The 24,539-nt window shown below is 41.4% G+C and overlaps 1 protein-coding gene across 3 annotated transcripts in view; it reads left to right on the top strand.

Annotated features, from left to right (window-relative positions):
- XKR4 (XK related 4) overlaps positions 1-24,539 on the top strand; it is a 239,584-nt gene that overhangs the window by 41,130 nt on the left and 173,915 nt on the right. The gene's annotated exons all lie outside the window — the stretch shown is intronic.

Below are 24,539 nucleotides of genomic sequence, written 5' to 3'. Positions count from 1 at the left end.
CAGTACCTGTTCATTGCAGTATGAATCTGCAACCCCACAAACCTGAGGTCCCCTTTATGAGTGAACAATGAGATCTATCATGGTAGCTTTCAGGGCTCCTTTTGACAGGCTTTGATCTGAAGATAAACATTAAGGCCGGGTTCACACTATGTAAAAAACACTGCCGTATTTCAAAACAACGGCCGTGTTTGCTCAAACAACGACCGTTATTTCCAAATTAACGGCCGTTTGCTCAAATACGGCCATTGTTATGAAATACCGGCAGTGTTTTTTACATAGTGTGAACATATCCTAAAGGGGAACTTTCAGCAGGTTAGACGAATCTAACCTTCTGATGTGTCCCTATTGCACAGGAGACGCTGAGAAGGGAGGTATGTCTCTAACCTTCCTTCTCGGTGCAGTTAGTCATGTTCCCCACTGTCTGGTAAAACCGTTAGGAGCGCTGGGGCACCTGTTAGGAGCACTGCCCGACTCTATAGCGCTAATCCAGCCCAACCCCAGCTGGCCCAGTGGTGGACCAGCGGGGGGTGGATTTGCGCTATAAGTTCAGACAGTGCTCCTAACAGGTGCCCCAGCGCTCCTAGTGGTCTCACCAGACAGTGGGGAACATGACTAAAGCCTCTATTACACAGGGCGATGGAGAGGAGCAAACACTTGCTTGCCCTTTGTTCCCTGTTTATAACCAGCGATTTTACATTCATCGGCAGAGAGTGGGTAAGTGCAGAGGGGCCCAGGAAGCTGCGGGGGGGGGGGGGGGGGGGGGCTGCCCGGGTGATCGCTTAATTGTCGTCCGGGCAGCCCATAGAAGGTAACAGCGGTCTGCTGCAGCTGCTCCTGTTCAACGGAGTGATGGCAGCAGATCGTCGCTATCTTAGTCATTTGTCTTTCAACATGTTGAACAACAACAGACAACAATCAGCTGACATCGTTCATGTCGACTGACCGTTGTCTTCTATTACTCACGACAGATAATCATTTCGTGTAATAGGGCCTTAACTCCACCGCAACAGCGCCGAGGAGGAAGGTAAGAGACATACAGTACCTTCCTCCTCGGTGTCTCCTGTGCAGTAGAGATATATCAGCGGGTTAGATTCGTCTAACCTGCTGTTGATTCCCCCTAATGTCATTTATCGTCTCCAAAATTAAAAGCTTGGCCTCTCTAACAGTAATCTGATCATAACTGAACTGTGTAATATACATACTTACATTGTAAGGGGAGGAGATCAGCTGAGGCCCTCGCTTATTGTGAATGACCTGGTCTCATCTGTATACCGGTGTTACCTTTCATTGTAATCCTTTCTATGATGATAAGGAGGACACTGCTGGAAAGTTTTCTCTACAGAGCAGATAGTGTCCACTTATTATTAGGCTTAGTGGCCAGAATGAAAACTACAAGTTTACAGAATAATATAGATAGCACAAGGGATAGAAAAAAATCCTAAATATGTTTACCATCAAAAGCTTGATTTATCAAATCATTTTTTACTATAAATTTTCCCAGAAAATATGTTCTATTGACATTCAGTAATAGTTGATTGTTCCTAGAGAAGAAATGAGCAGTGATGGCACCATCTGATATGTGATATTAGATAGATAGGAACCTGCTGGGTGTCAGCTGTTACATGTGGCAGATCAGTGCTCCGGTCATCTGTAAACTCTGGGCTCCTGCGGTATATCCCTAAGGCGTGATCTACATACAGGTCTTCAGTCTAGCAGTACGGTTTTACCACTGTGTGATATTAGATTCTGAGGAATAATATAAATTATATACAGATTTTTTAGATAGCGTCCTGCAAAACTATTTCATCTATAAAACAGGTAATAAAAATATACTGAATGTTGTTCCATACATTGTTCTATTTTTTTTCTTATATTGACATACACACAAAAATGTTTTTAATTACTTTTATTAATTGCATTAAGAATAGAATTTAAGATTGTGATTTCATATAGGTGTATATGGGTGTAATGGCCAGATGCTGTCATTTAGACAGCTTTTATTCGGTTTCTTTTTTTTTTTTTTTTTACATTTGTTTGTATTTAATATTTTATTTTTTTATTTTTTATTTTATTTTACATATTGTAAGGTCTTCCTTCCTTAAGACCATAAAAGCACATTTGGGATGCATTTTAATATGATAATCCTTTTTTGAAATTGGCAATCTATTCTGTGTCCAGGCAAGCATATTGGACCTCATTAACATTGCGTCAATTTTAAGCCTTATGCTGTAATTTGTGTCGGCATTTTCACGCCAAATTAATTAATGTGGCGCATGCCTGTTTTATTTTGTTTTTTGTTTTTTTTAAATTTTGGAGGGTTTTTTCACAAGACAAAACTAAAACAGACAATCTCACCACACTAGAAGTGGTTGCTTTTTTTAGAATGGAAAACCTTTACAAATTTGCTTAGTAAATCTGTCCGTTGTGGTAGGTTTTAAAGGACACACCCACAGCACACCCACTTGGTAGGTTTTTGGACAAAAAATTACAGGTTTGTTGGATACAAAAAATGGGCAAGAACCCAACAATTTGCTTTTAACTTGGTAAATAAGGTCCATTAAGCCTACTAACAAGGGAAATACAGCCCCCTGACACTCTCTCTGCGAGGCTGATCTAGGTCTACCAAGACCTAACCCCTCATACAGATACCCAGAACCCAGTGATCACATGATCACCAGGAAAAATTATGACCCCTGCTGAGTGTTGGATACAGCTTTCACTGACCAATAACTATAAAGTAATTGGTAAGGCAGGGAAGGTAATAAGCAATCTCTGCCATCTCCATGGAGAGCCGGCTGTCACTGACAACCAGCTCTCCTCTCCTGCTGCGCCACAATCTCTATGGTGAAGCACAGTTTGAAAGTTCGTTTATAAACGTCCTTGCAGAGTTTACAGTGGCTGCCCGGATTTTTACAGTCTGTAAGTGGTTAAAAAGAGACAACATCCAGTATGATTCACCCATTAAACTCGGTCCAAGTTTTTTTTGGAACCTCAGTATGAGATTGGTGGAGGGTCTGACTACCAGTATTCCCGGATATTTCCTGGATCTAGAAGGGAACAAAAGTGGCGGAATTCACGACTGTCTCAGTGTGACACTGTTTTTCTATGGGAGGGCTTAAAGGGAACCATTCACCCCGTGGCCCCCGTTAGAAACAGACAAACAGTTACATAAAGGTCAATATACTTACCATATCGCTCCCGGTCCCGTCCCGGATCTCGTTGTTGACACGGAGAAATCGCCGATTCTTCTTCTCCCGCCCATTATGGTAATGAGCTGAGATGAGTCCAACGTCCATAGGAAACGACGGACGAGTCCAACTTATTCATGAGGTCCTCTTCTCGTCGCCGCCCATCCACGCCTCCTGGAACTTGATTGACGTCTTCAGTCTTCAGTCTCCTCACGAATTCCCGCGCAGGCGCCGTTGCGAAGGTCTCGTCATCTCTTCTGCGCCTGCGCGGTAAACAGGATACGTGCTCGTGACGTTCCTGTGTACCGCGCATGCGCGAAGTCCAACACGTCGCTTCAGCTCTGACAATCGGCGCACGCGCAGTAAACATTGAAGCTGTGGAGCGGCTTCAATTGTGAACTGCGCATGCGCCGAAAACGACCGTCACGGCGCCTGCGCGGGATCCGGCGAGAAGAAAGAAGACGAGGAGGAAGAAGACCCGGCGTCAATCAAGTGTCGGAGGCGGGGAGAAGGCTGGACTTCGGGCCGGCGGCGCTCATTACCATAATGGGCGCGAGAAGAAGAATCGGCGATTTCTCCGTGTCAACAACGAGATCCGGGACGGGACCGGGAGCGATATGGTAAGTATATTGACCTTTATGTAACTGTTTGTCTGTTTCTAACGGGGGCCACGGGGTGAATGGTTCCCTTTAAGCGCGCATGGGGTTCTGCCGTGGAATTCCACCACTTTTGCTCTGCGTAAACTTACCCTAAGGGTCTATTCACATATCAATAAATTTTTTGCTCCGCAAATTTAAGACTGCTATTTTCTCCAGCAGTCTGCAAATTTCCATCTGTATAGAATTCAAATTGCATCCTTATTTTAAAGTGTGGTTAATAATAATTTTGTTCCTATTTGCGAACTGCGGATCCCAAAGGGTCCTATGGATGTATCCGTGGAGGAATGTCAGTCTACCCTAGGGCCTGTCCTTCTTTTTTTTTTTTTTTTTTTTTTTTGGCGGTGTGGATCACAGTCCTGTACACAACTACGGATGTGTAATTGAAATACTTTGTTCTTATTTTTTGTCCGTAATTGAAAATTGCGGACGTGTGACTAGGGCCTAACTCTGTCCTGTATACTTTAATAAAGCTGAGCTGCAAAGAACTGCAGTACCAGGGATTACCACTACAGCAGTCACTGAAGAGGAGGCATTTGCTGGACGTCACTCTGGCTTTATAGTGTGAAAAGTGCTGCAATGAAGTGGGAATTACTTTTGCGCTCTTTATTTTCCAGGTCACGTTCACAAATATTGTAAATATGAATTCATCCTCAAAGTGATTGCCAGGTTAATGGCGTGTTATCAGAACAGATGTACAGTAACAGTTGGCTATCAGCCATCAGGCAGAAGACTGTCAAAAACTATTTTCATGTCTCTTATCTTTTGTTGTGCCCATTTCATTTGTTGTAAGCAATGTGCTGTATGTATACTGGGATATTTACTGTGTATGGAGATAGATTTCTTACAGCAGAGTCATAATAAGCAACTTTAACTTTCTCAGTTCAAAGAAATAGGGACACATTCTTCTCGCTTGTTACATTGGCCAATGATTGGATGAATGATCATTTCTATAAACTCCCGACATTGTCCAGTCGAAACATCTGAGCCCTTATATGTTTGTTTTTAATAAAAAAAAAAAAAAATCAAACAAATAACAGCTTGGCGCCTCTTTTTTATGTAAACAAAAAAATAACATCTGCCTGTGTTAACGGGGAACATACTGCCGACAGGCATCGATGTCTATGGGTGGAGGGGTTTACAATGAACAGTTGAAAGAATGATATATTGTATGGACTTCTGTGAATAATTTCCCTATGAAAGTAAAAGTGAACGATCTCCTTTATGGTGCGTTTACACAGACAGATTTATCTGCCAGATCTTAAAAGCCAAAGACAGGAATGGACTATAAACACGGAACAGGTCATAAAGGAAAACTGAAATCTCTCCTCTTTTCAAATCCATTCCTGGCTTTGGCTTCAAAAATCTGTCAGATAAATCTTTCTGTTTGAACGCACCATTAGACAAGTCGGGCAGGGTTGATTATTGGTGGAACAGGCTGATTGTTGCCCCGTTTTAAAGAACCAGTGATCAGCTGATGTACAAGCAAACACTCGGAGCCTATCCTCAGGATGGGACATGAATATCTGATTGGTGGGGTGATGACTGATCGACTGTACAAGGAGATGGATGCAGACAGCTCTGTTCATTGTGTAGTGGCTGTTTTGCAGCTCCCATTGAATTAAATGGAAATTGAGCTGCAGTAACTCAGCACAAACTCTACAATGCGTACATAACTATTTGCTTTTGCCACCGTACCATCAATGGCTGTTTGTAGCATAGGGCCACATGGACAATCCAGCCATCCACTGATCTAGTCTTGTGTTGGCTTTCTAAATGATCCTCGATAAAAAAAATTTGGTGCATGATTCCAGATGGGATCTGGCTGTCTTATATGGCCCTAAAGTGTCAAATCTAAAGTAGCTTGTACGCAGCCCTTACTTTATTCCATTCCCTAAGAAAAAATTGGAGTATTATCAAAAGCCAAACTACATCAGTGCCCAACCACTGAATGGACGCAGGTGTCTACATCCATGGTCCATATTTTAGTGGGAACCTTTTTAGCTGTAGGAGCAGAAAATAGATGCTATAAATGGATCCTCATCCAGCACATATCAGTGTGATCCCCGTCACAGTCCACGTATTCATCGCCATCTGGTGCAGTCAACAAGTTGTTTTCTTGCTTTGCGAATATTGTTAAGTTTACATGAGGACAGAAAAAAAATAAGATTGATTCCTTTCTCGGCGGACACTACGCCGATGCCGCTTTGTAGCCATGATCTCATCTTCTCCAGGGAAATAGTGGTGTTTTTCTCTGGAGTATCGACATAGAAAAAAATAGCTCAGTTTAAGTGAGCTCAGATCCCGAGTCTTAGGGGAGAGAAAGGCATAGTAAGACGCTGACATGACTGTGCGGCTGGATATCTCCCGCAGTAGACGGAGCCGACTCTTTTCCATGTCCCGGGTAGTGCTATTTCATGAATGTTGCATGACGCTTAATTAAAAAAGAGAAATGTCACTTATGTCACATTACTGGAGGAATCCTTTTGCAGTCAAAGAAATTCCCATATCTTGTCAGTCATGGTGACAGCGCGTATGAACTAAGGCATAAGTTCCTCATGATGAGAGGCAGTTAGCGCACATACTTGAGATTTCATACAGTAAGATAAAGCCACAGCTGGCTGGCTCTGTTCTTTGGAAATGACTTTATCTCTGAGATTACTGATTTTCTAGGAGAGATTGATTTATTCATGGTTTTTGGTTTCCTAGTGGGATTTTTCCATTGTGCTCAGGTGCCTGGGGTGCATTTAAATATAGCTTCTCTACATGCAGAGTTCACTTGTTCTATTTGTTTTGTGCCAGCACATGGCTCCTTCCTCTGTATACCCTGTTAAGCTTACAAATCAGGTTACCTGGTACTGAACTAGGACTGAATGATAATTGTCAGATATGCCCGTGTTTTCTCCGTGTCTTACTATGATAGAATTGTGGAAATTAGGCCCTCATTGACGGCAGTTCTTCAATGTGTATGCACTTCCAGAATACCCTCCCACCCCAATCTGAGCTATAAAAGCCTTTATAGATACTGCATCAGAACATGACTGTGGGACAGGATAGCATTCACCCTTCAGTTCATTTCGATGCTGTTTAACAGCCAAGTGGTTTCACTGATGGGCAGTACTTAGTATCTACATAGACTGCACCCTCTATTTCTTACTTTCCCTGTTTCAACGACTATACTCCCCTATTATTCTCCTATGATAGAATTATTTGATTGTGGGGGAAATCCAGCTGCTCAGAACTCCAATCTAATGGGGTTATCCAGCATTAGAAAAACATAGGCACTTTCTTGCAGAGACAGCACGACTCTTGTATACAATTCAGTTGAGGTTTGTTGAGATGATCGAACATCGGAAAATTTTAGGTTCTGTTGAACTCTAACCTTGTCGAACCTTCCGGAATTCCGGGATTCAGCCTAGGTAATAGGTTTTTTCCTGGAATTCCAGGCGGTATTTGGGCTGTCTCCTCCTTCCACACGAACCGGGAAGGCATCAGGAAACAAATGCGGAAGGTCAGACGAGGTTCGAGTTCGATAGAACCTAAGATTCTCTGATGTTCAATCATCTTTAGTGACTTGCAATTAAGCTCCATTCAGTGGAATTGAGTGGCAAAACCTGCATCCAAACTGGAGACAAGAGTTGTGCTGTCTCTGGAAGAAAGTGGTTATTTTTTACTAACTCTGGATAACCCCTTTAGAAATGCGGACCCCAGTACCCTTTGAGACTGGAAGGGCGTCACTCCATTAATTTTCTATGGGAAACAAGCTGAAGGTAGTCGTGTGCATTGTTCGACTATAACCCTGGTTACTATCATACAAAATGGAGGGGCACGATCAGAGCTCCATTCCCACTGGAGACAAGGGCCCCTGTTCTTAAAATTGAAAGTCCCAGCAGTTGGACTCTCTGCGATCAGATAGCTATAACTAGTGGAACAACAAAGTGTGCTGACCTGCTTAGCTGCTTTCCTGTATTGAGAGGAAACCAGGAAGTTCTGTGTAGTGGCACTGGGCTTTGTTGGGATGGGGGCAGCAGTGGGGAAGCAGGGCAGGTGAGTACACCTTATATCATGTTTTAACCCTGTCTGAACACATTTCCATATTAAACTAAGCTCCCTGGACAAACTCTTTAATATCTCGGGTGAATTACATTGTCATTCATTGAAATCTTTTTTGCTGTCATTATATGCACGTTATCATTTTACCTTTGCATTGTTATTTAGATAATTTATTACCATTGGTTTACAAGCCATATAAATGTTTTGTATTACTGTCTAAATTAGCTGACTTCCTAGATCCATTTCTCTAAGAACATGTATAGGGATTTCTGTATTCTCCTGGTAACACCGCATCTCTTTGATTGCATAAGCTCCCAGGAGTATATTGGTCGGGTTACCACCTATTACACTGTAGCTTTACCTGATGTAATAGATGGGACTTTCTGTAGAAAACTACTGTCTGTGGAAAATGTTATGTGTTTTAGTGTCAAAACTCGTAAAGCGCTGAACTAAACTAGACGCATTGTGACACATGCGGGAGCTGGATGTAAAGAGCCAAGGATCCTGTCCTGTGAGATCAGGGAAGTCTTTTCTGATTTCACTCTCAATATACGGATAATGCACAGAGTCTTAATATGGTCACAGTGTAAGACTGAGGCAAGTCCCTATTTTTACCTTTTTTCTTTCTGTTTCTGCAAATGAAAGCCTGCTTAAGATACAGAATAGTATGAAAATACATGAAAAGGGTTTGGCATTCTGCACATCTATTCAGCAACCTTTGCAGTCTTAGGGCCCTATTCCACCGGACAATTATCATTCAGATTATCGTTAGATCGTTCGAATCTAAACGCTAATCGTTCAGTTGAAATGCAGTTAACAATTAACAACCGAACGAGAAATTGTTGATCGCTTTATAAGACCTGGTCCTATTTTTATCGTTGCTCGTTCGCAAAACGTTCGCAAATCGTTCGCATTGAATAAGACGTTGTTCATTTGTTCGCAGTAGATATGAACGCAATAGCTAAGAAAAAAAACAATCGCAAATACAATCATAAGTGACGATTATGGTTCCATGGAAATGAGTGAACGTTTCAGGTCTTTCACAATAGCGGTCGTTTGAGATTGTTAACGATTATGCGAACGATAATCGTCCGGTGGAATAGGGCCCTTACTGTACTGTAGCTGTATAAGATCTACTGTCAGTGTCTTGGTTCCTGATCTGGGACACCTTCAGTGATCTTCTGGAATCAATGTAGCAATGGGTCAGAGATTTTTTTTTTATGGCACGAGAGGGACCTACTGGATATAATGCAGGTGGTTTTAATGTTGTGGCTAACAAATATGATCCATGTAAGCATACCATTAAAAGTACAATTGCATTTAATAAACATCCTCCCAATGCCTTCCTTTAGGGGACAGCATGTCATATGTATTATTTTACCTTCTAAATAAATGAGTATTGCTATATAGTCACTGCTCTTCACAAAGCTTTCCTCTATTTCATAGCCAGTGTGAATCCTAACATATTTGTGCCGTAATAAATGACTCCTTACTACAGAAATGTTAAAGTCTTGACCACCCAGCATCGTGCTTCTCTGCAATGAACTGTTCTCTGCCTGTTAGGAGAAATCTGTCTCTAGTACCAGTTAGAGCAATACAGAACACATGAATTGGGAGCGGGGCTTAGCATGTACAGTGTGCAGGAGAGAGAGAAAACCTGCGAGAGTCTGGGTGATGTACCTGCAAATGGAGCCAGTCTGTCTGATAAAGATGATCCACTATTTTCCTGAAAGGAGAAGCAAGGCTTCCCTCTCATTTCTCACCTCCCATAAAGCTTAGGGCATTTGTCTATTGTGTCTACTGCTGTATTTTCACACTGTTTCAGCCCCCTCCTTTTTAGCTAGTTAGCAGCAGCTTTCAATGCTTAATATAACCTCTTTCTTGCTCTACTGCTTCTATTTGTTTGATTTTTACTTACATAGTACCTTGGGAACCTGTTGCATCAGTAACCCCTTTCTCCCACCACATGCCATCTACTATGCACTGTGTATTTCAGTTTGGTGCACTTTCACCAGCAATATGTCATTGCTTAACAGAGAAGGGTTTGTGTTGTATTGTGCTGTGATTGGCCAGAGAAGCAAGAGAAAGGAAGACATTGCATGTGTACTACAGTCCAGGTTTGGTCCCATCCACTAAAATGTGTGAGAAATAGCTCTGCACCTATTGGGGAGAGCCCAAACATCAGGGTGCCACCACTCTGAAGGGGTCATGTGACAGTGACCTGTCCCTTTTTACCATGTGGCTTCCATACAGAAACCACATCAGGTAGCCAGAATGTGGATTATCACCATTGCATGGAGCTTACTCTAACACCATGACATACAACATGAGAATCTGCTATGTGAAATGAGTTGGCACAGTGGCATGTTTAGTGTTTTTGGAATTTAATGCAAATGTCCCATTTTAAAGTGAAGTCAGATCTCAATGATGCTTTATGCCTTAACCCTTGTTCTTCAGAATCTTTCAGCTCAGAGAGAGCGCACCGACTGACCTCGTTCTTTCTTTTCTGAGCACTGCGGCACAGTGAATGTGTATAATGTTGTCTATTGTACTTGCATTAACCAGCAAAAAATCAAGAGTAAAACACTGAGCGGGAATCCAGACACTGACATTTTAACATGCACAATCTTCTGCAATGAGTCAGATGTGATTGTGACCACTGTCATAGCATCTGACTTTTTTTTTTTTTTTGGCCAAAGAGCAATAGACTGTTTCAATTCTTTCTCCTGTTTTGTTACGTTAAAAGCGCTTCAAGTCTTAACAGAACAAAGTAGCCAATAGAGGAAGGCTGGGAAGCCGTAGCTCGAGAGCAGATAATGCTGGAGAATGGACAGGGTACAATACGGATATTTTTTGATGTGAAACCTAATATTACAAAACATGTTAGATTATCGGCATTTCGGGGTTGATTCATCTCCCCACCCACTGAACGCTAGTTTTAAGCTGGAAAAGAGAATTTTTGATGTTCTCATTCAAAGGAACTTTTACTGTTATCTGTCCATTTTATTATCTGTACAGAACAGCAGTCCATAGGTACAGAATGAGCTCATGTTTTTCTACCGTGATTTAGGAAGAGATCTGAGAAACCTTTATTTGTGAGCTTTGTAGACCATCATTATAGCAGGACCCCAATCACCGATTGATGGACCATAGAAAACATTTAAATCACTCTGCTTTTCCTATTTTTTAAAAAAATAATAAAAATATTTGGTAATGCCACATGCAAAATTGCCCAAACTTACGTTATCACATTTCTGATCTCACGTGGTAAATTGCATAAGCACAAAAGACTGCCAGAAAGCATAATTGCTGACTTATGGTCACATCACTATTAAAAGTAGTAAAATGGAAAAGTTATATAAATTGCCTATTGTTGTAATCATATTGATTTGAGGGATAATGGTATAAACACAGAACCCACCTGAAACTTTAAAAATTGCTTTTATTTTTTTTTTTTTAGTTTAACCTCACAAATATTTTTTTTCCAGTTTTGCAGCATATTTAATAGAAAAACATTTATAAAGTGCAATTGTGGTCTGGGGGATCAACTCCTGGCACTTGCAGTCTGAGGGATCACCTTATGGGACTTGTGGTCTTGGGGATCACCTCCTGGCACTTGCGGTTCGGGAGATTACCTCCTGGCACTTGCGGTCTTGGAGATCACCTCCTAGCACTTGCGGTTTGGGAGATCACCTCCTAGCACTTGCGGTTTGGGAGATCACCTCCTGGCTTTTGCGATCTGGGGGATCACCTCCTAGCACTTGCGGTTTGGGAGATCACCTCCTGGCACTTGCGGTTTGGGAGATCACCTCCTGGCACTTGCGTTTTGGGAGATCACCTCCTGGCTTTTGCGGTCTGGGAGATCACCTCCTGGCTTTTGCGGTCTGGGAGATCACCTCCTGGCTTTTGCGGTCTGGGAGATCACCTCCTGGCTTTTGCGGTCTGGGAGATCACCTCCTGGCACTTGCGGTCTGGAAGATTACCTCCTGGCACTTGCGGTCTGGGGGATCACCTCCTGCCACTTGCGGTCTGGGGGATCACCTCCTGCCACTTGCGGTCTGGGGGATCACCTCCTGCCACTTGCGGTCTGGGGGATCACCTCCTGCCACTTGCGGTCTGGGGGATCACCTCCTGCCACTTGCGGTCTGGCAGATCACTTCCTGCCACTTGCGGTCTGGCAGATCACTTCCTGCCACTTATGATAGTTGTGCCTGGGATTCTACAAAAATCTTTTTTAGGAACATTTCTAGTTCCATTCTCTATATGAGACTGTCAGCAGTTCTGTGGGCTTGAGACTGCACACAAAATGTCTTTCATAGCTTAAAACCACAATTTTAGGAGTCTTTACTTACACAAATTCTCCACTTAGATGTGGTGATCATATTGCTATTATATGATATTATTATATTATACAGCAAAACCAACATATAAACAACAACAACATATGAACAACTAAAGGGACTATTTTTTTATTATATATTTTTACTATTCTCGTTCAATTTCATCCCATTTTCCCTACTCTTCCATGACAATTTGCATATGTAAGAGCTAAGGATTCTGGGTTAATAACAAGTATACCCTTTGCGGGTAGAGCGGAGATAACTGGAAAGACACCTCCACAGAGGTGGCAAATCACTGTCTGCGGTGTATAGAATGGCTCCACTTCCTCTCTTCTTTTCCCATGGTATATGACCACATGAACAACAAAAGGAAAATGTGAACCTTGTTGCTATGACAATGTCATGTTCTAAGAGAGCTGCAAGGAGCAAGCAGTTTTTCTCTGTTACAAGGAAACCTTAGCAGCGCTGTCAGCGTTCGGGAGAAATGTTTCTCTAAGCAGCAGACGCCTGGTCAGTGCGGGAATCCCTGGGACATTTTAAGGAATGAATAAGCCGAGGACAACAATCCTATTATCTGTACATTTTATGAAATTCAAGGATTGACTGGAAATTGTATTCACAGCTTTCTCCGGAGACCTGGGCGAGACAAACTCATCTACATCCGCGCAAAATACAGAGCTTGTGAGAGCCATACATTGGCCTACAAGGACTAGACAGGAAGATCACTGTTTATTATAGTTCTACCTGTGTAGCCACTTTAATATCTTTAAGTAATTTTATATTTCATTTTCAGTACATTATTATGGGAGCAGCCATCTTGCCTAAGCTGCATTTAACAGCATTTAGAGCTATGATTTACAGCAGATTACAATAGGCTTACAGTACTTTTGTGGACAAGTTTTTGGGACATGTCAGTGACCTGTGCAGATGCCATTGTGCCAGGAGAGGGGAGCTGTAATAATTACCTATTGTAAACAACTCATCTTGTCTATTTACTGGGCAAACTTTCACTGTAATCCTTTCTGCTCTTTGGAAAAGTTTACTGAGCATGGGGAGTGACCTATGCAGATGTCATTGTGCAGGAAGAGGGGGGCTGAAACCATCACCTATTGTGAATGGCTCATCTTATCTAGATATTAATGTCACCTTTCATTGTAATCCTGTTTGTGATTATAGTTAGGAGACAGCTGAGAAGTGATCTCATAGTTACATAGTTACATAGTTACATAGTTAATACGGTTGAAAAAAGACACATGTCCATCAAGTTCAACCAAGGAGGGGATGAATACAGGGAAGGGGGAGGGGTGATAGGTTCTATACATATGCATTTATATTATTTTGGTCTAAGAACTTGTCTAGGCCGGTTTTGAAGCCCTCTACTGTTTTTGCTGTGACCAGATCCTGGGGTAGACTGTTCCACAGATTCACAGTTCTCATGGTAAAGAAGACTTGTCGCCTCCGGAGATTGAACCTTTTTTTCTCCAGGCGGAGGCAGTGCCCTCTTGTCCTTTGAGGGGGTTTTACCTGGAACATCTTTTCCCCATATTTCTTGTAGGGGCCATTTATATATTTAAATAAGTTAATCATATCTCCCCTTAAACGTCTCTTCTCCAGAATAAACAAATATAATTTTTTTAATCTCTCCTTATAACTAAGATGCTCCATTCCCCTTATTAGTTTAGTTGCCCGTCTTTGTACCCTCTCCAGTTCTAGAACATCCTTTTTATGAATCGGGTTCCAAAACTGGACGGCATACTCCAGATGGGGCCGCACCAAAGCTTTATAAAGCGGTAATATTATATCCCTGTCCCGTGAGTCCATGCCTGTTTTAATGCATGACAATATCCTGCTGGCCTTAGAAGCAGCTGACTGACATTGTGTGCTGTTCTGTAGTCTATTATCTACAAGTACACCCAGATCCTTCTCCATCAGCGACTCTCCCAGAGTAACTCCCCCCAGGACATATGATGCATGTGGGTTATTAGTACCCAGGTGCATAACTTTACATTTATCCACATTGAACCTCATTTGCCAAGTGGACCCCAAACACTCAGTGTGTCTAAGTCATCCTGTAACATCTGCACATCCTCCATAGACTGTACTGTACTACAAAGCTTGGTGTCATCTGCAAAGATAGAAACATTGCTGTTAATTCCATTCTCAATATCATTAATAAACAAGTTAAACAGAAGAGGGCCCAGTACTGACCCTTGGGGTACACCACTTATTACCGGGGACCATTCGGAGTAGGAATCATTGACCACCACTCTCTGGGTACGATTATTAAGCCAGTTTTCAATCCAGTTACACATTAAATTTTCCAAACCGATAGACTTTAACTTACCCATCAGACGTCCATGAGGAACTGTGTCAAACGCTTTTGCAAAATCCAGGTACACAATATCCACAGCCGCGCCGCCATCCAGGCTTCTACTTACCTCTTCATAGAAACATATTAGGTTGGTTTGACAGCTTCTGTCCTTAGTAAAACCATGCTGGTTATCACTTATAATACTATTAGCCACTACATATTCCTGGATGTACTCCCTTATAAGCCCCTCAAATAGTTTCCCCACAATGGACGTTAAGCTTACGGGTCTATAGTTACCTGGGGAAGTTCGAGAGCCCTTTTTGAAGATCGGCACTACATTTGCCTTACGCCAGTCCCTCGGCACAATACCAGTAAGCAAAGAATCACGGAATATTTCATACAAGGATAGAGAAATTACAGAACTGAGTTCCCTAAGAACTCTGGGGTGCAATCCATCAGGCCCTGGAGCTTTGGTTACATTGAGTTTGTTTAATTTATCTTGGACCATATCTATAGTAATCCAGTTCAGTACATTACATTTGTTAGCAGCACTGGCCCCACCCACCTCAGTACTGGCCCCACCCACCACAGCTCCATCCTCTTTTGTATATACAGAACTGAAGAACCCATTAAGTAACTCAGCTTTCTCCTGATCCCCAGTTATTAATTCCCCTTTACCATTATTTAGGGGTCCTACATGCTCTGACCTTGGTTTTTTTGCATTAATATATTTAAAGAATATTACGGATAGTAAAATAGAAAATTAGAGGGAAAACACCACCAATTCTTAAAAAATAGGTTTAACAAAAAAAACTTGATTTAAACACTAGGGAGAAGATTTATGAAACATGGTGTATAGTGAAACTGGCCCAGTTGCCCCTAGCAACCAATCAGATTCCACCTTTCATTTTTCAAAGAGTCTGTGAGAAATGTAAGGTGGAATCTGATTGGTTGCTAGGGGCAAATGAGCCAGTTTCACTTTACACCATGTTTGATAAATCTCCCCCTAGGCCATTTTCTGATGACTCCCAAAATAAGAAAGTTTGAGGAACGGGACATGTTGCAGGGCCCAGATGGGACAATCCCTTATAATGCCTCCATGTAGTTTAGCTGTAACCTGAGCAGAGTGCGTTCAACTGTACAGAGCATCAAATCCCCATCTTTCATTCGTACTGTCATAGACTTAAAATATGGGTGTGTAAATACATACACAATAGGCTCATCTTACTAATGGTGATAAGCAGTCTATACTGGAGATTTGCCTGCTCTGCCAGGCGTCCAGAAGATCTCTCCATTATATCAGTAGGGATCATTTATATAGAGAATAAATGTGCTGTCAAGAAGAGGATGGGGTTTGGTGTTCCTAATGGGTTTAGAAGATGAGAGCACGAGCCTCAGCAGTTACATTGGATTACACCAGATTAGCAATCAGAATTTACTGCACCCAATACCATCACCTTCAATTGGCTTTCAGTTTGTCAATTAATCTCAGCCGGGTGTTTATAATGACTCAGCCGTGTTTGTAGCATTGCTGTCATGTGACAAGCCTAAAATATCTATAAAGTCTAGAAGGCTGAGCAATAATAAAAAAACTAAAAAACCCTTTTAATGTGACTTGATTTCATTGGGTTTGCCAGTCACATGGAAGCTACCAGCCAAGTGTGCTTAGATTGCATCTACATTTTGTCCATGTTCCAAGAGCCACAACTGGGTAGTCTACAGCATGGCTGGGTAATAGCAATACAACCTTTGTCATAAAGTTTGCAATCTCCACACCATGGATGAGTGTGGCTCCATGAAGAGATTAAGAGATTTGTCAGTTGATATAATGGAAAAAGATAATGAAGCTTCATTAAAGAGGTACTCATCCCTTAGGTAGAAAAAAGTAAAAATGCTGAAAAACAAACAAACATATATAGAGGGTGATGGTGTAAAGTGAAACTGGCTCAGTTGCCCCTAGCAACCAATCAGATTCCACCTTTTATTCCTCACAGACTCTTTGGAAAATGAAAGGTGGAATCTGATTGGTTGCTAGGGTTTCACTTTACACCATGTTTGATAAATCTCCCCCATAGTATTTCTTACTGGGTACAACTTAGTCCTTTAAGTTACCAAAAATCCATTTGTTTTGAGGATATGTAATCCTTTACCCTATCATGTCTCCTCCCTAGTTCCTACTATACTTACTATAATTCCAAGAATGCATTGCTTTCACTCAGCCCTCCATTGCAACTGCCTCTCTGCCTGTGGCATTGTTCAGCACAGGGCAACATGTCGTAAACACATCATTAGCAGAAATAAATACCTTTAAATACATTTTTCTGAAACCAGAATACCCCTTTAAAGGGAATCCGTCAGCTCCCGGGCACTACCTAAGGTGCTGACAGTGTGCTGTAGCTGGCAGCCCCCCCAGTAAGCATGGTGCCTTTTTGGTAATTTTCCGTGCAGCGGATTATGTACAATGTTATGTCTCCTTCTATCACAGAACTGTTGTTCGTGCCACACTTGTCATGCATCCTCCTCCCTCTTCATGAATAATCAATGCTGCCCGGCCTCCTGCTCGCTTAGCTGTTTGCAGATCAGTCCTCTGTAGGCAGGTTATCTCTGAAAGAATCTTTCCTATGTAATGTGTTGGAGCTGTGGTCTAGGGGTAACTCACTTGTCTAGAGACCTGACAGCAGTTCATTCTCTGCTTCGAATCCCCTGATGGAAATTGAATAGATGTCTTTTTTTTTCCTCATTATTGCATCATTTTTAAGGCTATGTTCAGACACACAGTATTTTTACTTAGTATTTTGGTCAGTATTTTGTAACCAAAACCAGAAGTGGATTGGAAAGACTGAAAGGCTATATTCACACACTGTTGAAATTGAGCAGATGGCCATCATTTAATGGCAAATAATTACTGTTTTTTTTTTAAAACAACGTCCGATATTTGCCATTAAATGACGGCCATCTGCTCAATTTCAACAGTGCGAGAACATAGCCTTTCTGTGTTCCTAATCCACTCCTGGTTTTGGTTTAGAAATACTGACCAAAATACTGAGCAAAAATACTGTGTGTGTGTGTGAACATAGCCTTAAAAATGATACAATAATGAGGAAAAAAAGAAATCTATTTAATTTACATCAGGGAATTCGAACCAGAGAATGAACTGCTGGCAGGTCTCTAGACAGGTGAGTTACCTCTAGACAACCGCTCCAACACATTACAGAGAAAAGATTCTTTCAAACATAACCTGCCTACAGAGGACTGATCTGCACTCTAACAGTTGAGCGAGCAGGAGGCCGGGCAGCATTGATTATTCATGAAGAGGGAGGAGGATGCATGACAAGTGTGGCATGAACAATTGCTCTGTGACAGTAGGAGACATAAGATTGTACATAATCCTCAGAACGGAAAATTACCAAAAAGGCACCATGCTCACTGGGGGGCTGCCAGCTACAGCACACTGTCAACACCTTAGGTAGTGCCCGGGAGCTGACGGATTCCCTTTAAAAATGAAAATATGCACAGGAACAGTCCTGATTAGTATTTACTTCATTCCTATTGTGGATAAATGTTCCTTATATAACTGGTAAAAAAAAAAGTAATCTTTGTATGTTACAAAAGCCCACTAATTCCCTTTCACAGAGGGGAGTATGAAGAAGATATATTAATGCAGCACAATACCGATAAAGCCGTATCCTTCCCCTCGACGCTACACAGTCACACACTGAAGTAGTTCGCTGGTCAATACCTTTTTTAGCTCGCAGGAGAGAATGATCAATGGTTACTGCTGTAATTTGTCCAGAATCCGCCATTAAAAGACCCACTTTTTTCATGAATTCACAATTACTGTCATTTCATTACATTGCTACGAAATTGCTAGTCACAGCTGCTCCAACAAAAGAAAAATAAATGATTTCTGGCTTTTAACCAAACTCAGGCTTTATAAACAAGCTAATGTCAAACGGAGGAAAGAAAGAAAGTACTGTAAGTAGTAAGTGCTATTGAGAGGGACTGCATACAGATGCCATTTACCTGTCAGGAGAGCCCGCTTCATTCATGCTGAATGGCAGGATTAAAATATTTGTATTGTCAAGAAAGACAGACTGGAAAGTAGGAAAGCTTTGTGTGTAGAGAAGACCAAGGAAAGTTTCTATTTCCTTAAAGGGGTTGGTCACTTTATAGTAAGATAGGTCAGTGTACAGTATTAGTAACTGTACTCTCTGTATATACTGATAGCAGCTTCCTGTGTACCTCACATAAGTAAAATCAGACTCTCCTCCTCCTGGCTGTGCTGCCCTGCTTTGTGGTGACTCTGTCCATAAGATGGCCAACATAGAGGAGCATGTGACCATGCCCCACCTCCTAGTGTCCACCATAGGCATATATAGGTTAAGTGGTGAACACTGGGGGGTGGAGCATGGTCATATAATCCTCCATGTGAGCCATCTTATGGACAGACTCACCACAGAGCAGGACAGCACAGCCTGAAGGAGGGGAGTCTGATATTAGCTCTGAATTACACAGGGAGCTGCTGTCAGTATATACAGTACTTTTACTAATACTGTACACTGAACAATTTTACTATAGTAAAATATAGTACTAAAAGGCCAACCCCTTAAATGTATTATAGAGGCCTGTATCCATACTCCATAGATCTGTCAAGACAGAGCTCTTGTAGTTGACCCTGTAAAGAGAGACTATAAACTGGCCTTGTATTATTTTTCATTTAAAAAAAAAATGTCAAGAAAAATAATAATTAATTGTTCTCCTTCCGTTGCCCTTATGAGTTACGTTTTTACTTCTTTCAGAGTCTTCACTATTGCTACAATGATAGTATTTAGACTTGTTGTTAACAGTTTTTCCAGTTTCCCTTCAACTCCTCTAAGCGTAAGTGTAATTGCTGCGCACAGTGGGGGAGCTTTACTAAGCAGAATCCGCTGAACAATGGAGTAAAGCCAAAGCTATTATGTGCAGAGCCCTTTTAGTATCCTGACAATATTTTCTGACTTTAATTGGACAAAGCTGTGGCTAGCTGAATATGGCCTAATAGACTGTGTACTGGGGCTCTTATGCTGACCCAGTCTTAAAAGAAGGGGGACGGAGCTTATTTAAGCATTAAAGTCTAATAAAATGACAGTAAAAAAGTAAAATCCTTAAAGGAGCACTGTTGCGATTATTATAATTTTTTTTTAAACACATCAACACTGCTCGTGATTAACTTTGGCTAATTATATTAACTGTTGCTAATTATTTTACATGCTGCTCCATAGGACGCCATGTTAAGGACAGATGAGCCAAGACCTTAAAAATCAAGCAGGTAGAGCCCTCATTATGTAAAAATAATGCAGTACTGTAATAAGGTACAGACAGTAAGGTATTTATTATTCACTTTCTTTTTGTACCATATACTTATATTGGCAGCATGTATTGGCAGCATGTAGCTAATTTCTTAATGAGCTGCTACAGCATCTTGTGAGCTTGTGGTTTTGTCAGAGTAAATTATAGTTTAGCAGTTGATAGGAAAGAAGATTGATAAAAGGAGAAATAAGGACTTTTCTCTGATAAGATATATTACAAAGTTTAGCTTTGCTTATATGTGAGGAGAAAGAAGGACTTTTTCTCTGATAAGATATATTACAAAGTTTCTTATATTCACTTGTAGTATTGATTTATACAAAATCTGTTGAAATTATGGTGATTATTTAAAGAGTACCTGGCATTATAAAAAAAACTTTTGACATGTCATCAGGCATGTCAAAGGGTATTGATTTCATACAAAGACACAGATGGGGAGAGTGAGTTGGCAGTGACATCTAGGCTCCCTGCTAGTTCCAACACTTTAGCTTTACAGACTATAATAAAATGAAAGTATCAGAATTAGTGGGTGGTCTGGGAGTTGAGCCCACTGCTGCCACACTCTTCCCAGTTGCATTTTTTGTATCGCAGTGGGTCTCAGCAGTAAGTCAATAAGTTTTGACACACCTGATGATATGTCAAACATTTTTTATAATGACTGTGACTCTCAAGGTACACCTTTAGAGAAAGTTTATTCTATCAGGTAACTGTAGGTTAGGGTATCTCATTACAAGACCATCATTATTTTTACAGACATCATTATATCTGAAGATATTTTAGAACTCATCCTTGCTCTGCCAAGTACCTGTCTCTTTTTTTACATTGTACTTCGACTTTTCTTATAAGGGTTTTTAGATTCTTTTCATTTACGGATTCATTGGTGTATCAAGGTACTATGCACGTACAGAATGAAACCTGCTATTAAAGGGTGTGTAGCATGTATTTTCAGTCATGTTTTTATCTTAAACATTATTTAGAAATTAGTGTTTTTTGCCAATTTGAATGGATGGACTGCAGTACCAAGACAGGTTTTCAAGGTTAAAGTTATTTAGTTTAAAAAAAGGCTCCCAATGTATAAATGGACAATTTAGAGGCCTGTAACCATGACAACAGGTCATCCTCTATGTCGAGAGGAAAGAAGGTTTTACCATAAGCACAGACAGGGATTCTTTACTGTTAGAGCAGTGAGACTACTGAACTTCCTACCACATGATGATGTGATTTGACAAGAAGATGTGACAAGTTTAAAAGGAACCTGGATCCCTTTCTTAACAATAGATTTCAAGGTATGGAAATTACATCTCTGGGGATAGGATGCTGATCCAGGGATTTATTCCGATTGCCATAGCTGGAGTCTCAAAGGAATTTTCTCCTAGAATACCCTGACAGCTGACCCTTTCTTTTCTGTAGAGATCTCTGCTCAACAGTCTCATCATCATTATCACAGTCAGGATTACAGTGAAAGAAAACATCTCTATTACAGGTTCCATTATTGGCATGGTCACGTCTCACTTTCTTTCCATCACAAAGTCATCCACACAGGACACTGAGAAGTCGGTGAGTCATATCCAGACATCAGTTTCCTATGGTCTAGCTGCTGTGACAGCTCAGGCAAGATGGCTACTTCCATATGCATGTAGGAAAAAATAATCTAGTTAAATTTGTAAAAAAAAAAAAAACATACGCAATCTTACAGGATTTCAGCATTTTTTCCAAAGTTATCGAAGACCGTAAATCAAAGATTTTAAGACACTTAATTCCCATTTATTGAATACAGTAGGTAATAAGTGTCTGGTCAGTAGGCGTACATCTGGGACCAACACTTTCTGTGGTCGGGTTTGTGTGCTGATTCCATTAACTTGCTCTGGTGTTGCCGAAGATTAAACGATTGGCGTGCTTGGATATCTCCATCTATCTCATAGATAGTGATATCTGTTGCGTTTAAGACAGTCTACTCTAAAGATACCCATAAACATTGAATGAATCATCAGTGTGTATGCTCGACCACCACTCTCCTCATCCATGGGGACACAGGACAGTGGCGTAGCTACCATGAAGGCAGGGAAGGCGACTGCTATGGGGCCCCTGCAGGAAGGGGGCCCGAGGAAGCCTGCCCTGCCTTCATGGTAGGTACTGACACTGACATCTGACCACTGTACCCCCAGGGGTCCAGAGAGGAAGAGGGACCCGCCACTGCACTGTTCAGCCCCCTCACTGTAATGCCGGGTGAGCGGGCTGAACAGAGGAGCAGGAACTGCCAGGTCCTGCACGGCACAGGAGAGGGATGACCCAAAGGTCCTGAATACTTCTATGTGAAGATCAGCCCGGACTACAGGAGGAGGAGGGGTAAGCCTGGGAGCTGTAAGTGCTGTGTATGTGTGTCAGTGAGTGTATATATGTATCTGTGGGTATATGTATATGTCAGTATGTGTATGTATCTGTGGCTATATGTGTGTGTATGTCAGCAATGACTGTAGCACTGGTGTATATGTGTGTGTTTGTGTATGTCAGTTGTGTCTCAAGTGATTGACAGGTTTGCTCCCAGAGATGTTCTGCAGCAGCTTCTATTAATGTTGGCCTCTATTAAAAGAACCACCATTAATATCTGCTGCATTTTCTTTTATTTCTGGCTGAGTATTTCTTATTACACTGAGATGATTTCCCTGTGTACAGTCTACTCATAGTGTATACATCTGCACTAGTGTAATCACATTGTAGTGGGAATGTGTGTATGTTAGTGGCGTATCTGTATATATGTTAATGGTGCCTCTGTGTGTGTATATGTGCGTCATTGTCTGTGTTTGGCAGGGGGGGCGCGTACAGGATTCATGGGGCCCCGTACAGTTTTTTGCTATGGGGCCCCATGAATCCTAGCTACGCCCCTGACACAGGACCTCTGTTCCCATGTGGTTGTACCTCTGCCAGTCAGACATTTATCGCCTAGCCTGTGTATTGGTCATAAGTTGGAGAAACTCCCAGGGATATACCAGCCACAGAAGGTTTTTAGAAGTGAGTCAGGGTGCTATAATACTAAAAAAGGAAGCACACTCGCCTGCCCTGATCCCCCACCACTGCTTTTATAGCTTTGCTGCTCATTGCTGTTTCCCGTGATAAGTCTTACCTGCAGGTACTGTCTACTTAGCCAGGCACTGCCCAAGGTGGATCACCACTGAAGCAGTGATTGGCTTAGCTTGCAGTTCTTGAGGGGACTACATACAAAAGGAAGCAGCAATTGTGGACCATAAGTCATTGAAACACCTTCGGTGGAGGATTAGTGCAGGTGAGTATGGTTCTTTTTAGTTTTTATTGCACCCTGACTCCCTTCCAAAATATTTTCTAGTTCTGGACCCCTTTAAAAGGCAAATAAATATTTTCTATAATAATCCCTTTGGGTAGCTTCACACACACCGTATCGCAGCGGATTTTCCGCAGCACATTTGATCTAAATAACTGAACACAGCATCAAATCTGCACCATCAAATCTGCTGCAGATCTGCTGCAGATCCTGTACGTGTGAACGCACCCTAAGAGCAAGTGGTAACCATGCTTAAATAGTTTTATTAGGCAAAAGGATCTACAGGTACATCATGAGATGTTGCCATATGCATTATATATATATATATATATATATATATATATATATATATATAAGAGAGAGATGGAAGAAGAGAAATAAAAAACAATATATATCATACTATTTCAGTGCACTGGGAAAGGTTGGAGTAGCAGATATAGAAAAAAATGCTGTCATTTCACTTTAAGTAGGTTCGTATGCCTTAGATAAGCCCTGACCAGCAGGAGGTGCTTCAGCAGTGCTTTACCATGATTCATTTACACAGCTGAAGTCACTCACAGCGGGATACAGCCACACCGTTTTTATGAATGAGAGTTCCATGGAATAAGTGCCGATGTTTTTTCCTTCTTTCTCTGAATGAATGGAGGAGTAGATGGCTTCCAGTAAGTTGCCTGCGATGTGCTTTCTCGCACGCTATAAATTATTTACATCCTGCCCCTGACAGACATTCATTAACAGTAAGAATCTGATTTAGTAACGTGACGATTGTCTTTGCAGGTTAGCACTTAGCAGGTCAACATCTTGACATTTAAAAACCGTACCAAGAGCTTTTCATGCTCTCCACTTTGCGAGCTCCTCGAGAATCAATCCAGGCCATGTGTGACTAAGGGCTAATCATGCCTTTCACTTGGCAGCACTCCAGATGTACATGGAAGTGATTTGTAAGCTACAACAAAGAGGGGGATGAAACCTAAATAAAGAAATGCCATGCAAACTTTGATTTGCCAGCACTAAATATTTCAAGTTATGCAAACAGAACCTCTTGTGCCTTGAGAGATATTCTAAGATGTTACAGGGGTTTGATCACATTCATAAACATTCCAGCCGGTGCAGAGAGGAGAGCAAAGTGATTCATTCATTTTCATCATTTGTCTCATTTTGCCTGTTTTAAGGGTCTTGAATTTACTCAAATGGAAGATTTATTTTCTACATTTTTGATTTGTTGTTCAATCCATTTTATTGCATCTCCAGGTTGTTTCTGAAACTTCCCAGACTTTCTCTATAGCAGCTTACAATGAGCAGAACTCATCAAGAACATTTGGAAACCTACATGTGCATATAGGAAATACT

Source organism: Dendropsophus ebraccatus, chromosome 2 (assembly GCF_027789765.1).
Source record: "Dendropsophus ebraccatus isolate aDenEbr1 chromosome 2, aDenEbr1.pat, whole genome shotgun sequence".
Classification (NCBI taxonomy): Eukaryota; Metazoa; Chordata; class Amphibia; order Anura; family Hylidae; genus Dendropsophus; species Dendropsophus ebraccatus.
Note: the sequence above shows the minus strand (reverse complement) of the source record. Positions and strands in the feature narration are given on the sequence as shown.